Source organism: Vidua chalybeata, chromosome 6 (genome assembly GCF_026979565.1).
Source record: "Vidua chalybeata isolate OUT-0048 chromosome 6, bVidCha1 merged haplotype, whole genome shotgun sequence".
NCBI classification, from domain to species: domain Eukaryota; kingdom Metazoa; phylum Chordata; class Aves; order Passeriformes; family Viduidae; genus Vidua; species Vidua chalybeata.
The window spans coordinates 32836164-32854325 of NC_071535.1; positions in this window are offsets into that span (position 1 = coordinate 32836164).

Consider the following 18162-nt stretch of genomic DNA (forward strand, 5'->3'; position numbering starts at 1 on the left):
GAGATAAGACAATCACTAATCTGAGTACAACTTAGTAGGGGGAAACAGTGGAAGAAGGATAATTTTTATTGCCTGTTCTTTCTTTTCTGGATTAAAAATAGTGCCTCAAAGTGGGGAAAAAATTAACTAACCTACTAACAACCTCACTTCCAGTTTTTATTTGGGGCACACATCTTCTGGGAACCATTCCTATTTCTGAGCTTAAAACCCCACATTGAGGGATGGATAGTACTCCCAGACTTAAGACATCTCTTCTGGAGATTAACCTTTTTCTGCAGCTGAACTTCTGGTGGGTTTATGATCCTACTCATAAATATTATGTCCTTACTTGGAGTTGCACAATTTTTTATCTGAAGGATTATAAGGAGTGGCAGAGGACACTAGAAACCAGAGAGTAAGATGATCTGGCTACCCAGATGAAAGTCAATGCAAAATGGGGTTATTGAATAGGAAATAAGCAAAAATTCTAGATTCTATCAAGGAGAAAAATGTAACTACATTTGAATCCTTAGTATTTGTTGTCCTGAACAATGAAAAATGTTGAAATGAAATTGGATTCCTGTATTGATTTCAAAATTTAGGGTTTCTGTTGCTGGGTTATGAAGACCAAGAATTTTTTTTTTTTTTTTCTCTTGCTTAACGCAGAATTTGACTTCTGGACTTTGGTGTTTTGCACTCTTCTTCAAAACATTAGATACTGAATGCAACCAGCCCTACATGTGGACTAGGGCTGCTGTTACATTCTTTCAGATGGCTGAGGCATGTATCTACTTAAGAGTTAAAACAATCATCAAATTTGTAGTCAGGAGATATCAGACTGCTGTAAATCAGACAGGAAAGTTCACAGAGAAATGCTGTCATTTCCCCAGCAACACAGGGAGAATATATAGACAAAGTCTGAGCAGGCAGGAGCTCACTTTCATTCATATTCAATTACAGGTGACATTTAAATGTGATTATTCAAGATATAAGCTATCAATATCTGAAGGCCAAGGGAAAAATCCCTGTGAAGTTCTCAGAGACAGGAGGAAAAAAGTCTATTTCAATAGATGTCAGACATGAAAGTAGAGAGATAAAAAGAAGAGTACACAATTTCTCAAAGCTGTGCAAGAACTAAAGATCAAGAAGAAAAGGGTAATCAAGATAATAAAAGAACTAACCAACCAAACAAACAGCAGAAAGGTCAAGAAAGAGAATGGAATACAAAGTCTGGCATCAGGCAGACAAGAACGCCTCAGGGATTGCATAAAAAAGTATTTTGGCAAATAAAGAGGGATGACACCAGCTTGGAAGGGATCCAAGGTGGAGTTAGAAGAGAAAGTACGTCCGCTATAGAACTGAGTTCTATGAGCTCCATGAGTTTAGAGATAAAGAGTTTAGAGATAAAGGGGAGGAGAGTTATGGGGCAGACAGATGGGGATTACGTCTCCAACCCACTGACATAAGCACTGTGGCCAGTGAGGCCCTTCTGACAGCACTGCTTTTTTGCAACTGTCTGTAGAAGCATTCATAGACTGCAAAGCATAAATATAGTTAAATAGTGACATAAAAAGGAATTTTTATCTGATCTCTTGGTGATTTTTCATTTCCCCTCCAGAGGGCAATGGTTTCAAAGAAAACATTTCGTTCCATGTTAGGCTGATTCCTCATCTTGAGTGAGAATTTATTTTTTCTCTTTTCTATTGATTGCAATCAGCCAGATTTAGATATATCACAATTATATCTGCACCCTGCTGGTAAACAGTGACATTAATTAATGTCAAATTCAATTCATCAAAGATGAACATTTTCTTTGTTAAAAACTATTTGTCTGTGGAATTAATACACCAATCTTAAAAAGAAAGTTCTGTAATAAATAAAGTTGCCTAAATACACTGGTTCTGGAGCTGCAAGCAGGCTTTAATGTTTCTATAATCCCAGATAGCAAAAACATAGATAGCAAAAACAAAAATATTAAAATGTTCAAAGATCCAAGCTCACAAAAGGTATCACTTGGGTATTTATTTTCAGTTCCTTTCTACTTAAAGATAATAACTGAACACTTTGAACAAGAGATGGAACAGAAAGCTTTATGTTACTTTGGTAAGTAGTTTTCTCATTTCCTTTAAAGCTGTCTTTATAGATCCTCAGATGAAAGATTAATCAGCTAAGACAAAGCAAAGGAAGATTAAAAGCTTTGATCTTCCCAATCATCATTCCATTGTCATTCCTCATCCTCCCACTCACCTTCCTTCTCTGTATCTTTTCTTTTTCATTTGAAGATTTTGTTAAATTCAAGCTAAAATGTTTATTTTCTCAGAGTAATTTCTGTGTTTTCAGCATACCACCAAACAGCACCACAAGGCAAAATGAACCATAAGAGCTGTCTATTGAAGTGATTCAAAACAGAAAGGTTATCTGGGTCTTTACAAATAATGCTGCTGATCCTGTGCTCTATTGTGAATCTTTTTCAGGTATGACAACTTCTTGGCCTGACAGAGTACTTTAATCTGTTGGATAGAATTAGCCAAGCACATCTCATTCAAGTACCATTTGAATGGATTTGCCAGCTGGGTGTGGGCTAATATTAGGGTTTCTGTGATGCCTTGTGAAAGCCAGAAGGAGGAGATTGGTTACCAAAGAAACAAATAGATCTTTAAGCAGATATATCCAAGAGATATCCCAAGCTCAGTCTTAACCTGGTCTGGTAACCCCTTCTGGCAAAAAAAAAAATTAAACTTCAGCTACAAGTACAAGGCACTAAAGGTGGGAAATGGAAATTCTAGAACTGATGAGAATCGTCCTTTATTTTATGACAAATTACACACCATATTGAAGAAAATTCCCTTATCCTGGTTTAAAAAATGGCTGCTGGACAACATGCAAATTGGAGGCAATGAGATTTTCTGTGGAAAGGAAGTACAAATGCTATCAGCTGAAGGGAACTGTAAGCAGAATTTGTGGCTTTTTTTTTGTCTGACCATCCCAACCTTGGACTTAGAAAAGAGAGTTCAACAGTGAACAGATAACTGATGAACCTACCTACTTTTTGCAGTCATATCTTCTAGGCAAGTATCATTTTGAAAACATCCTTTGGTTCTAAGGTCCTTTGTCAAAGTGCTTTCTAAAAAAGGGTTCATGTGAACTTTCATGAACCATGCTCATATGAAGGTGAGAAGAACCACGCTTGGTGCTGCTCAGCCACAAATTACCAGTGTCATGGTTCCCCTCTCTTATTTCCCAAGTAAGTAATTCTGCAGTCCACTAACATCTCTATCCCCTGCAGTGCTCCAGTTGTGTTCACTTGATGCAAAGCCCCTCAGTATTGGTCAGAACAGAAACAGATGTTAAATGCATTTACAAGGCATACCGCCCCGGGGAGTTTGAGCCACAATGTGAAAAGGTAAAAGGCTTTCAGACTTTCCTCTGCAGGTAACTGGGCAGGACATACCTTAGTGTCTTAAGCCTTTTCACACAATAAGAAAAACCATAAGAATGTTATTTTGGGACTTCTAAAATTAATCTTTGTATCTCAGTGTTTAGAACATATCCTAAAGAAAACATGATATATAGGGTACCATTATAGGAAGTGTGGATTTCACTGTGAAGAATGATAGAGCTAAATGACACAGATTTTTATATGGTTAAACTGAAGCAAGGAGAGATGGACTAAAGCAGGTATCTCTTTAGGACTTCTTCGTTATCTAAGAAAGCCTTTTTTTACTAGTCTGGTTACACAGAACATTTCTTCTAATGCCTTGAGCAATGATCTAGGCAGGCTAGCCTGAAAAACCAGGGAAGTGAGTGCAGTTTGCAGCTCAAAGTCAAACTTGACTGTTGCGTGCTGAAAAGACGTTTCCCTGCTCCTGAGAAACACAGCCAAGGATACAAACAAGCCGGTAAAACGACTTGTATCCTCCTGTTTTCTTCATTCCTTCAGACAGTGTTATGGGCGCCTTCTGTGCCTCAGCCTCCCAGAGGCAGAGTGGACTCTCGCTGAGAGTAAATACTTTTTTCCCCACACAGGCTCCAGCCTGGCTGGGGCATTCAAGCTTGGACTGAGGATGCGGCGGCGGCAGCAGCAGCAGCGAACGGAGAGATGGGAGGGTGGAGGAGACAGGGCTTGCAGTGGCCCGGTGCGCTCAGGGCCCAGCAGAGCTGCAGCGGGCGGGGGGCGGCAGCTGGAGCTGGGCGGGGAAGGAGCGAAGTGGCCAGGGGGGTGAGCCAGGTCTGCTCGGGGCACAGGCTCCCGTGGTGGTCCCGCTCGGGGGCGCAGAGAAAGCCGTGGCAGAGAGATGGGAGATGACGGCGGGAATGGACTGGACTGAAATGGGCTGCCCAGGGAGGTGGTGCAGTCACCGTCCCTGGAAGTGCCAGGGTCCAGGTGACAAGGTGGTGTTCGGTCATAGGTGATAGGTGATAGGTGACCTCGATGATTTCAGAGGTCTCTTCCAACCTACTCGATTCCGTGATTCTGCGAGGAAGGAGACACAGAAGCAGTGCCACGTCTCACGTGTCCACTCCACCTCATGGCAGCCCCAAGCAGCAGCCCCGACCGCCCCTGCGGCCTCCGGGGGCAGCGCCGCGCTCCCCACCCGGCCGAGGCGGCCGTGGGGCGGCCCCGCGCCTGCGCGGCGGGGCGGGGCGGTGGCGCTGGGGCGGGCGCGGGGCCGGGCCGGGCCGGGCTGGGCGGCGGCTGCGCAGCGCTGCGGGGGCTGTGGCCGGGCGGCTCCGCGGACCGGGCGCCGGGACGCCGCGGGACGCCGGAGACTCCGACTTCCAGCCGGCGGCCGGGCCGGAGCGTGTCAGCGGCGGAAAGAGACGGACGGTAAGCGGAGCGCCCGTGCCTGGCGTGCGAGCAACAGGTCCCGCCGCGGAGCCGCGAGTCTCGGCTGGCCGGAGCCTCCCCCGCGGCCACGGCGCCCGCGCAGGCCCGGGGGTCCGGCCGGGCCGAGACCGGGCGGGACGGTGGGGCACAGCCGGGCTCGGCGGCTCTGGGGGCTCGGCCCCGGTTCCCGCACCCCGCTGGCGGTGGCCCGGGCTGCACCTTGGCCGCGGGTCCCGGCCGGGCGGGGCGGCCCCGGCCGCGGCGGCTACAGGTGCCGGCGGTGCTGCCGGGAGCGCGGGGGCCCTCCCGAGAGCGGCTCCCGCGGCTTCCCTGCCGCCCTTTCTTGGGGTGCCTCCCGGGAGCTTAGGCCCAGGAGTTGTGGGAAAACCTCCCGCACTTGGCTGTGTGCTCTCTGCGGACTTGTCGTGGGTTGTGTACGCGTTTAAACAATGGGGGGGGGGAAACTTTACGCCCCCCTCCTGTGTACTTCTGATGCTCTGGCAGTTCTGTGTTTGGAAATGATTCCTCTGTGAATTTTTTGCTTCGTATTGGTTTATGAAGCTTCGCGGAGCTAAGTTAAAGCAGGTTGAACATGAGCAACTTCCAGTGTATTTTACAGTCAGCAGTAGTTGGCGCACGTCCCGGCTGGAGCGGCTCCGTTTTCCGAAAGCTGTAGTGGTGTAATGCTCTTGCGGTGCTGCTGCTTTCCTAGCGGAGGCATGGAGGCTGTGTGGTGGGAGAGAGAGACACTACAGCCAGGCAACAAAGAACGCGGTGACTGTGAGCTTGGTGAGACAGACCGCCTGAGAAATTTAAATTAACTTGCATTTGACCTTACTGAGGAATATTTATATACAAACAAAGGCTGTCTGAAATAATAATGTTGTTAGATGTCTCACATGGGACAGTTCCATGAAAAATAACTTCATGAGGAATATGAAAAGGGGTAAATATCAATAAGTGCTATGGGAGGGTATTTTCTTTTAAAGATAAAGCCTCTATTGGAATTATTTAGGCGTAGACTATATCCATAGCTCACTTTAATAGAGCAAAATAGTTTCATTCTAGATACCTGATAATATACAGCTGACTGCAGTCAGACTTCTAACAAGTGACTGATGGTGATCTATGTGTTGGCTGCTTCTGTTGCCTATGCCTTAAAGGGATCTCTCTGTCCTTTTTAAGGATTGAGGTGTTTTTCATGAATTTGTAAAAAAGGTATCTTTGTATTGTCTTTAGACATCTGAGTCTGCAAGCTTTTTGTTTTGATCTTTGTCCAAATTTTCACAGTACATATTTTTTCCTTATGATCATATTAGAGCTGTTTCTACACATCTGAATGCCAAACACTTTAGATCTGGCTGGATGATACACATGTTAACTCTTTTCCAACATGCTGTACTTAAAAAATTCCAGTATTTTACACATTAAAAGCTTAAGTAATGGTCTACTCTTGTAGACACTTTTAACATGGCATCAAAAATATTACAGTGTTTTGAAGCAGTGTTGTAGAATGTTACATTTAATTAACATTATTTTAATAAAGTAATAGAGACTTAAATGTTAGTCCATGATCACTGAACTCTTTTTTTTCAGAGTTTACATTCTTCCAATGTGTGTCACATTACCTTGCAATGTGTGGAATAACAGTGGATGGTGATGTTTTTCTGTATAGAATTAGCTCTTGGTAAAGAGTTTGATTTTGCTCAGTTTTTATTAAATTTCTTCTCAGAAGTTCTGAACTTAGAATTGTGCATCAGAATATTTCTTTGTAGACTGATCTATCTGGCTTAGGAATCTGCAGAAGTTACTTATGACCTTTGAGGGGTGACAGGCATCTTTCAGTACCACAGCAGTACGTGATAAAGAACCATAGCAAATGCAGTGCAGAGCTTTGGATTCATACCAAGAGTTATGGATACAGAAAACTTAATGTAGTCTGACGTTTATGTGCATCTATTTATTGACCCTTGTTTATAAAAAAATAATTACATTTGTTGTAATAAAAAGACTAAATTTTCCTAATATTTCACTTGCTGCTTTCATTGGAATCTCCTGCTATACTTAAAAGTTGCAGGCTTTTAAAAAACCTACAACATTTTTAGATGCAAATTCTATTATGTCTCTTCAAAGACTGGATCTTAACATCAGAAGCTAACTGTTTTAACTGTTGCAGCTACTGTTTTTTTCCCAGTTTGTACTTTGAAGTGCATTCCTTTTACAGTGTTAGGCTTTTAGAATGCTGAAGGCTAAAATTTTAAACAGTGTGCTACTTCTTAGATAGCAGGATTTGTATTCATGTGCCATGTTCAAAATTTTTAAATATTTAGCAACTGACATTTTTAAAGTACTTTCTCAGTCACTGTTGCAGAAATGCTTGACATTACGGTATTTGGAAGACTAATTACTGCCTTGATCATGCATTTGAAAACCTCAAGACTTTTTGTAAATATTAATTAAATAATGCTCTATTGTTTTCCTTTTATTAATGGACAAAGAGAGGCATTTGTGTATTTGAAAAGGTTTGCAGTATGTCCATGATGGAAAACTCGGTGGAAACAATTTACGTGGTGGTTTAAAATCAGGTCTGCTGGCAGAATTGGTTTTCTAGTGTAGCTAACTGTGGAGCTTTCTTCAATACAGCAGTTCTGCCAACAGGGGCACTTCATGTACACATCCTTTTTGCTTCACTCCCAATCCAGCTAGACAAGCTGGACAAAATGTCTCAAGTGTAGTTCAAGCTAAAGTATGAAGCAGAAGAAAGAGGAAATTATAACTAATTAAGTTTATATCTCAGACTATTTTAAAGTAAGCTTTTGGGGTTTGTTCTTTTTTTTAATGGGAGGTGATCAGCTGTATATGTCTGTTGGTAAAGACTTGTTTTATAATGCTGAGGTGTCTAATTGCACACTAACACATAGCTGTGTGGGAAGAAAAAAATGCTGTAACTCTCAAAGGTTGCAGCAGTTAAATTAGAAAGCAAACACAGATACCATCAGTAATGCACGCTTCTAAAAGAAATGCCCCAATTCCATGAAGAAAGACCTAATCTTGCACACTTCTGTTTTGGCAGAAAAAGGATGTAATGTTGCATTTCTTTAAAGATATGGAAATGGTTTTGAGTACCTACCCAGCATATTGAGATTTGGGTTCAAATCCTTCTACTCCTTAGGGGTGCTGCCAATTCCCAAAAGGAATGCTTTAACTGTCAGACCAGTGGGTGTTTTGGTTTGATTCTTGAGGAGTAATAGTCACTTAGGAAGGGAGTGAATATGTAGCGTAAAGACTGGCTTGATCAAGTACAAAATAATGATATGGGTTCAGGTCTCCTTTCCTTCTTACAAAGTGCTGAAAGAGTAAAGGGATTTTTCTTGGGGGTGTTTTTGGTTTTTTTTTCCCTAGCATGGTGTGAAATTTTGAAGACTTAAATTTGTGGTCTTTATGTTCATTCTTATCTGACTTGGCCAGTTCCTACTGAAGTTTAATGTTAGATATTTGAACAGTACCTGTAACATGTCCTTTTCATTTTAGAGCAGGTCTTTGTTGTTTATTTGTGGGTTGTGGAGTCTAGTAGGTGGCATGGCATTTAGGTTCCCTTGTGGATCTTGTTCTGCTTTGTTCTAAGATGCCAAATAATTAGATATAGAAATGTAATTGTTTCAACATACCTGTGATTATTATCTGTTATAATAGGTCTGGTCAGTGCCTTGTGTTTCCTTTAATGAGTTGCCTGTTGCATCATGTGTCTGTTCTGGTTGGCCATAATTGTTTTCTAAAGAAAAAATAATAAATAAGAAATAGCTAATAGGTTTTGTTTGAACATTTTTAATACTTAATTTTGCCTCTAGTGTTGTATTTTTAAAATTTCAATTCTATGGTTAGAGAAAAGGCTTGACTATTTTTTGATACATGTGACAATACAGCTCATGGTCTTTAGCATCTGAATTTGCTATAATTTATTAGCATAGACAGTAAACTCCTCATGTTCTGCAGAGGTCTAACAAAAGAATAGATGTTAAGTAGAAATTCTGGGGAAATACAGCTTTTCTTAAGAAATAGAAGATAGAAACCAAACCATAATTTTCATTTTTGTACCAGGACACACCTTCTGGGCAAGCTATTTTAGGTTATGTGTGGTTATTTGGCAGTAACAGATAACTCTGAAGACTCTCAAATGTGGGAGTTTTTCTGGGGAAAAGCAGTTTTAAACCAGGTATGATTTCTGGCAAGGAGACATTAGAAGTGATAGGACAGTTAATGGTCCTTTACAAAAGGTATTAGGAGCACTGAAGTGTGGTAATAGTCAGTGTGCTAGCATTTAAATCGACCTGTGTACATGCATCAACTGAATAGTCAGTGTGAATTGTCTTGTATGAAGTTGTTCAGTGGTTTCTTCAAGCTCTCTAGAAAGCTGAATTCAGTAAAACCATAAACCTTTGATAACTGGGAAGTGCCAGTGCAACCTCAGCATCTGCTCTTTGACCTGGTGATGGTGCTAGGAGGTGGCTGGTATGCATTCCAAGTCTGTTTCCAAGGATAACTGTATGTTTTTAAAGTCAGGAAGGAGAGGCTGGAAAAGTATTCGTTTAGGTACCAGCAGTGTTGAGTGGAGTTCAGAGTACAAACGTGTGAGCTCAAAGGAGGACAATGTACACTAGTACCTGAAGGAGTCAATTCTCATTTTAACAGTATATTGTGAAGAATATGTGAGCTGTTCACTGTGTGATGTCATAGGAGTGATTTGTGTTTAATGAAGTGTATATTAAACAGGAATGAAGCTTTAAAGAGTTTATCTGAAGGTAGATAAAATATAACTGGCATGATGTCACAGTAAAAACACTATTGAGAGAAATTACTTAGCTTTTAAAGTTTTCTGGAGCCAAATTTTGATCTTGATTTGGGTGGCAGAGAGCTCAGCAGGGTCAGCTCTCTGAATATTCAAGTGTAAACCCAAGTGTTTTCTTGGGTCTTGAACCAGAATATTCAAGTGTAAACCCAAGTGTTTTCCTAACTGAGGTGATCTTTACAATTAAGGCCAGTGGAGGTGGTATGTTCTGGTAATGCTTTTGCTGTTAATCACTTATTTAGAAACTAGTTTTTAGTGTGGCAGAGGAGAAAACTAGGGAAAGAAGCAAGTTTGTCTGCATGGTGTTTGTGGTACTGAGTTAAATTCTTTACTGTCACAGTTACCATGGCAACTTTTTCTTTGAATGTGATGCCTTTGTGTATAAAGCTAAGGCCTCACCTTAATATCAGATCATGCAGTGTTCCTGCGATATTGTGGTTGAGAGCTTGTGATCACCCTGGTTTGTCTTGTTTTATCAAATTGCCAGCTACTGTTAATTAAACTTAAGAGATATTAATTATAGGTTAATTCAGTGTATTGCTTAAGATAATTAATGTTGCTTTTATAGAAAAACTGTTATAGATAACTGCATTGTGCATTGTAGAAAACTGCAAGTCTTGTATTGACTAAGCATGTTGCTAATTCCTCTGGTATGTCTTATTTTCTAAATGTTCTCTAAAGCAAAGCTCAAGCCTTTGCGTTAAGCATTGAGATTTGAAACAGGTGAGGGTTTGGATTGCATAGGTTTGTATCATATTGATTGTATTTCTTACAAATGTATATCATTGTTTTCAGAGAACTGCTGTCTTCTTCCCCATGTCTGAAAGGCCGGGTGATGTCAGCAGAGAAACTCAGTCCTCTTACTGGGACAGTGTAGCATTAGTGGACATCATGTGCTTTCACAGAATCAGTTGCTGTAGGATCAAGTGGTGATGGAATTGCTTAGTGCCACTATGCAATGACATTTACATTTTGTTTGAATGGTATTAAAAGTCCTCAAATGCAACAGAGAAGGAAATTAGTTTAAAATGGAACTGTGTATATGTATTTAAAGGTGGTGATTGTTGTACAAGATTTTAAATCAACATAAAACAAGCTCTTACCGTTTAATTTTGTTTCAGTAATCAAGATATGTTCTAAATTAGTGACCTAATTACTTACAGGCAGGAATTAGCACAGTGTCTTAGTGTAAAGTGAGGTAAAAGCTGATCAGCTCAACATTGTCATCTTGGGCTGACTGACTAAAATGACTTGCTACCCTCATGGTATTGGTTTTGTTTTTGACAAGTGCAATGGTCTGTTTCACATTTTTATGCTTTTAAGAGTATAAACAGCACTAAAAATCCATTTGAGCCTAAGTTCTTGTTAGATTTATAGACTCTTTCAATGGAATTGAAATAATATTCTTCCTGTTCAGAGAATATTAACTTAGTTTGTGTTGTGATCTTCTCTCAAGATTTTAACTATTGTCATCAGCCACTTCCTGGTGAAGTGTGTTGCTTCAAGCTGATATAATGAAGGCCAGCTAGAACTCTGAAGAGGCAAGTTACTTGGCTTCAGTGGAAAGAGAACAGCAGTTTGAGGATTCTGCAGTCAGGTAGACTCTTTTCTGCTTTTCAGCCTACTTAGATTTCTTCTTTCTTCATTAGCTCATCAAGCAAGATGTAAATAGTAAAGACTGAAAGTGTATCCTAAGAAAAGCTGGGAACTGAAAAAGTAAATGTCACTTGTACTTCCTCCCAAAAGAAAAAATACTGAGGATGATTTTAAGATAACAGGCAAAAAGCTCTTCAGCTAAAGTCTGCTTATTGTTGTGTATTTTGTAGGTCATTTATTTCTTTAGGCTTTTGTTAATTTTGAAGTAAGGAGAAGTCAAAATGAAATGCATTGGAGAGCTATTTTTTCTTGACTGAAAAAAGAGAACCCAGCACCTAATAATATATTTTGAAGCAGCAGTGAAGAGTTGGTTTTGGCTTACAGCTTATGAAGTGATTTTTAGGTTAAATGCTATTTTTTGTGTCTATTTTATTGAGACTAGTACACTTATTGTTATTAGGGATTAGTCCTAGGATCACTTTTGAAGAGTCACGATATATTGTTTTTCCCTAGGTCTTCCTGATTTAATGTGGACTTATATTTCTGACCATGCTTTTTTGGCCCCTTGTTCATCTTCTTGCATTCTTTCCTCCTGCAGACCTTCAAACTTGAGTCTCTCCATCTGTTCTTTCTGATTAGGGAAGAGGGGAAAACTGGGAAGGAAGCAAAGGTTCTGTGTGTTGGATCACACTACTTCTTTTTCTTTCGGGAGGAAGTACAAGTGACATTTACTTTGTCAATTCCTACCTTTCCTTGGGGTGCACTTAATGAAATTTGTCCTGGTAAAATGTGGTAGGTTGTCTCAGCTAGACTCTGTGCTGCACTGGGCTATGAGATTGTAAAGAGCTGCTTTTTTTGAAGCTTGGTTTGGTTTCAAAAAGGGGGAGACTGAAGAGCTGGAATAACTCAACAATATTAACAAAACAATATTACATCAATAATGTCAAAACTGTGGACTCCTTTCTACTAAAATGTCATTGATGAGTCTGTGTGGATGGCTTAGCTTTGATCAGCAATAGGGCCCTCTGTTATAAATTCATCTGTATGATGCTGAACTTGGACTCTGTATGATGTACTTGTTTGAGAAAGCAGCCTTAGAAGTTAAATACCTCAGTTAAAGTTGAGATGGGATGATCTGCAGAAATTAAGTTAGGCCTGCTTATTATGTACCAACCTCTTTTTGAAGCCTTTTGTAGTAGGAAAGTATTAAATATTTGCATATATGTTTTTTAAAATTTAACAACTTGAGTTGCATACTTGAATTTATATATACTTTATCCCCTAAGCCAGTTTTTGACCTCTATTGGTGAGAACTTCATACAGTTTCTCCTTATGTCAATATTTTTGAAGCCTTTTCTATACAAATATTTAATGAATGCAGCTGCATACCTAAATGATTGGGTAGTAAATGTAGGCTGGTTTGTGTTCCTTCTTAAGTGCATACTCTTGTCAAGTCTTAGAAAGATATGTAATGCTGTTCATTTGATACTATGTGTGTTAGTGCTCCCTAAAACTTACGTAGTTGGGACTTCCTGTGATAATTAAAATTCCATACAAATCTTTAGTTCTTGATTTCTTAAAGCTAATTTGAAATTGAATATTCAGTCTTTAAAGTACTTAACATGATTAATCAGCGCCTGTTAAACTTACTTGCAAATTGTTTAACAGTTCACATTGTGCTTCTGGTACTTTCTGGTGAGATTGTGTTTTTTATTCTTGGATGGATTTGTGATGATTGGCACGGCTGATTCCTTCGACTTTAGAAGAAATTTAGGTTGCAGCTGCAGCTCTGGGGAATCTTTGATTTTGTGATGTCAGGTTTTTTTACCTTTTCTTGCTCAACTCCTCTGCTCTGGTTTGTTTGCAGAATTAACAAGTGCTTGTTCCTCGGTCATTATGGTTCATGGTGTGCTATCTGAACCAAACTGCCATGCTAGTCTTAGCAATGAAGTGGCTGAGGTGGCAGCACATGTTCCCTCCTGACAATTCTGCTTTTGGGATCAGTGACTTCTGATGGGAGCAGCCTACAGCTGAGGATAGTAACTTAATCTGCTACAACAAGATTTGCTAGAGCTTCTCTACCAGCATGTTTAATTTAAGCTTGCTGTTCTTTTAGTTCAGCCTCATATAAAGTCTTACTTCTTTTCTTTATTTGGAAAGAAAAACCACAAGGAGAAATAATAATTGACCTTATTTTATGATCTCTTCACAACAAATTCCATGTTAAACTTGTGACTTCTACTTTGGGAAATCCATAAGTAGCATATTATTGTTGACCATTACACTATTTCAGGTATCACAGATTCATATATTTTTTTAGTATATTCATACAGGCGTATTTCTGAACATTTTTGTTCAGCAGGAAAACCATGCAGAAATGCACTGCATCAGTTTAATATACAGAACCACAGGGTGTACACAACTGAAAGCCAGATAAAGACAGCAGCAAAAAGTGTAAGACCTGTTACTTTTAAGACTGAAATGTTGTGCATGGGAGCTGTGTGAATGGATGCTCTAAAGTTTAGAGGAATAGGAAAGTGTTAAAAGTATGTTTATGGGTTTAGCTTGCTAAAACTTAAAGTTCTCTAATAAATACCCCTTGTTTGTATTCAGAATTCCAGAACTGGCCTTGAAAGAGCATAGGTGCATACTTAGAATGATTTGAGTTAGTGGAGCATGAAGGTATTCATCAATCTCACTGACCTCAAATAATAGATTCTGATTCCAGTACCTAATTTGTAACACTATTTTTTTTCTCTAACTCAGCATATTTTTAATCTGTGAATAATAAATAAATATATGGAAATAATATTGTTTCTTTTCATAAATTTAGAATTCACCAAGAACAAAAAGCTTATGAATGCCAATTCTGTTGGACGTTCTCTTGATAAGTCTAACTAAAGAGTTTTTTAATATAAAATGTGGGCTGGCTTCAGGTAGAAAATACATCTCAGACAAGTATCATCCAATTAATTGGTCAATTGGAAAAAGGCATGTGAAGCTTTTGGTTCAGGTTTCAAAACACCTGGAAGTGATGGACCACCTGTGGGATACATAAAACTTACCCAACCATGGGATACATAAAACTTCCTAATTTTTCTTTATTTCTGCTTTGCAAAAATAAATATTGTTATGTCAAGCATTGTCGCCTTGGTAGTGGTGGTGCAAAGTTCTCTGTCTGCATTGCTGAGATGATTTGCAGTCTCTGGGCCAAAAGAACTACAACTACACTCCAATACTTTAAATTAAGTGGGATATTATTAACAGAATGTCTCTGATAAACAGATGTGTCCTAAGAATAGAACCATTGATTTGATTTAAAAAGTTGTAAGTTTCTGCAGCTCTGAAGCAAAAATCACAGACTTTAAAAAAATTGAATTCCTTGTTGTAAATGTTGGGTGCCCTGTCTAATTAGTCTGTTGTTTCTACTGATAATCATCAATGGCTGCTGCATTGATTGTTTTGAAATTTTCAAATGGATTTATAGCCAGCCCATCCTAAACTACATTGTAGTAAGTGTGAAAGTGACAAAACGGAAATAATGAATAACAGGTAATGTACATTCCAAAATTAGTTTGTTTCATTAGTAGCCAAAGGTGAAAAGTAACAATAAAGTATAGAAATTTCATCAAGACTGTCTGAAAATCAGATATACCTGCTCTGATTTGCCTCACACTGTTGGTTGATTTAGCACTAAGGATTAAACCCAGTGACCAGAATTGTTAGTTGGTTGTTCAGAGCATAGAATCACAGAACATGCTGATTTGGAAGGGACTCACAGGGATCATCAAGTCCAGCTCCTGGCCCTGCGCAGGACACCCCAAGAGTCACACCTTGTGTCGGGAGCATTGTCCAAATGCTTCTTGAATTCTGTCTGGCTGGTGCTGTGACCACTTCCTTGGGGAGCCTGTTCCAGTGTCCAACCACTTTCGGGGTGAAGAACCTTTTCCTAAAATTCAACCTAAACCTCCCCTGACACAGCTTCATGCCATTCCTTTGGGTTCTTCACTGGTGACCAGAGAAGAGATCAGTACCTGCCCATCTGAGTAATTGCCGTGTGAACAGTGCTGCAGCTCTGATTCAGGAAGTCAGTATTTTTCTGATGTTATTTGAAAAAGTGGCTATTGCTCTATATGCTCTGGTAAAGTCACCATAGTGTTCCTGGCTTGTTCAGAAAAAGTATCTGGGTGTTCTTAGTCTATTGGGTTCTCCCACCTCTGAAAAATTCTCAGTATTATGTGTTTCCTTTGGGCAAGAACCTGTGTTCTCACTGTGGAAAACTATAAAGGGTATTCTTACAACCTTGCTTTTGTTTCCTAATATCACACAGAGTGCATGTAACAAGTGCTCAGAAGGGATGCTGAAAAAGAAAGTAATATGCAGAGCTGTTAGTGGAAAACCTCTGTCTGTGAGGAGTTAGGACAATATGAGAGGAGCTGCCTTCAAGTAAGGGACTGGAGCTGTTCACGGTGTATCTGCTGGGTTAGAGGTTGGGCTAACCTATTGGACTTTTCAGACAACTAATAGTGCTTCACATTTCTGCTAACCTCTCATGAGGAGCTCTAAGCCACAAAGATTTGCTTTTGTACTTCTGACAAATGGTACAAAACTGAGTATCTACTGTTACTTCTGGCACTCTCTTACTATGACGAAGTATTTCCCAAACTGATTTTACTTGCCTTGTATATGGCATTCCAAATCTCAGTTAAAATTCTTTGATAAAAGTATTTTCTGTCTACCAGACTTTGCCTGAAAGACCATATTCAGTGGCTTCATAATTAGACTCTTTGGTGTCTTTAGAAACAACAGTTGCACGTTCTAATGAATAAAGAAGGAATTCAAGGTTGGTGCCCAGACAAAACCTGTCACCTGGCCAGGACCCTGCAGAGCCATAATGCCCGATGCGCTGGCATGCCAGGGAGGGAGCAATCTGTTTTCTGAGAGCCCTGTTCTTTATACTTGTGATTGAAATGCAGGTGCCTGAGATAATAAGTTGTCAAGAATTTGGAGTGCCTAGTTAGCACAGCAGAGACAGAAATTAAATTTATCATGGTTTATTAATTTTAGGCCACTGCTGTTTGTGCTGGACCCAAGAACTTCACCATGTCATTTGATTTTAGTCCTCTAAACCTGTATCTGCAGACTTTGCTGTTATGCAAAGTTTCCCAGTCTCTTACTGCTTAATGGGAATATTGATAAAATATTTCTATTACAAATTTAAAATGGTTTTTTTTTCAGGCATTATACTGAGTGGTCCTTTGAAAATTTGCTAGAAGACTGTTTTTAACTGACCTGTGGTCATGGCAGTCCTTCCTCATCACACTCTTGGCTCTATGGTGAAAAAAAATTATTGAGGTCCTGACATCTCTCCCCTTGACATGGGGGATGAAGGGAGCCAGCAACATTGCCCTCATATTACTATTTAGCTGCTATAGCTGTGTGATAGCTTGACTAAAGTTATGTTCTTGTATTTGCATGTCTTTTCCAGTTCATGCAACTATTTAATTCATTTTGTGCACTACTCATAATAAAATCCTAATTACTTTTGTAAGCAAACCACTTTTTTGCTCTTAACTTTTGTCAAATAGTCTTTTCATTAAAAATTATTTAATTCCTGTAGGCTGTTCCTGATCTGTACATCTTTGTGTATTTATTTTGTTTCATGTGTAAATCATGTCATGTCTCTCTAATTTAAACTACTGGTCTTTAGACACTCCTGGTTCTTTTAAGATGACCAAAACCTATTCTGGGTGCATGGTCTACTCTACGAGAGTTTGAAACAATTTAGCTTTGAAAAATCTGTAACTCATCAAAAATTGCAGTCATTTTGGTGATGAGGAGAGACCACTATTTTATATGCAGATGATCTCATGATCTCAGCTTTTTGCTACTGAGAATAGTAGAGATCTTGCTCTTTGGTCTGCCACTTTATTCTGATAAGCTGGCTCTTGTGCATTGTGATATAAGGTAGAGGATGTCTTCATGTTGTAGAATCATATCTTAAATTCAAATGGGAAAAGTGGTGGGAGGAAATAGAGGATGTAACTTGATTGCTCTGAAACATGGATATACATACTTCATGAGGGATGAGCGGTGGGGTGGTGTGTATTGCTGCACCTTGAAGTTTTTCAGCTGTGCTGCTCCAGTGCATTGTGGGAATTTACTGTTGTGGAGTCTTGAAAAAGTATATTTGGGAAACTGCAGTCTTCTGTTTTAGCTGGTCAAAACTCTTCAAATTGCTAGGCAAGAGAAGGACCAAATATTTGCAAACTTTACAGTGACAAATGTACATTCCTGTAGCAACTAGAGTACTTGCAGCCTGTCAGATGCCATGGTTAGGGTCAGGATAAACCTGCCTGTCTCTTAAGATGACTGCAGTGAAGGTCTAAGATTGTTCTGTTATGGATCTGGTGCTTCGCAGTGGTATTTGGTGTTCTGTCTTCTAATTATGCTGCTTTTTCCTGTTGCTCACAAGATATATGCATCAAACTGAGTGCGGGGACTGCTGGGCTCCAGGACAGTTTGGATGGGTGGTGGCGAAGGATCTCTGAAGCCTGGTCTTTAGAGCATATGGTTTATTGTAAAGGATGAAGGGCCCTGCTTAGAGTTGCTAGCCGCAACTCGTGGCAGGCCCGGGGAGAGCGGGGGGGGGGGGGGGGGGAGAGAGAGAGAGACAGAGAGAGAGGGTGCCAGGTGGGCGTCCCAGCCAGAGGGTCCAAGAGAGAGAGAGCGTCCGGTCCCTCGGCCTCACCTTATCAGGGGGCTTCAAGGTGGGCTGGGACAGGACTTGGGCCAATGGGGTTGCAGATACCTGATACTTCAGGGGAGGGTTACAGGTATGGGATGAACCATACATTGGCGGGTGAGACAGGACATTCCATTTGACCTTAGGATCTATCAGAAGGGGGGATTG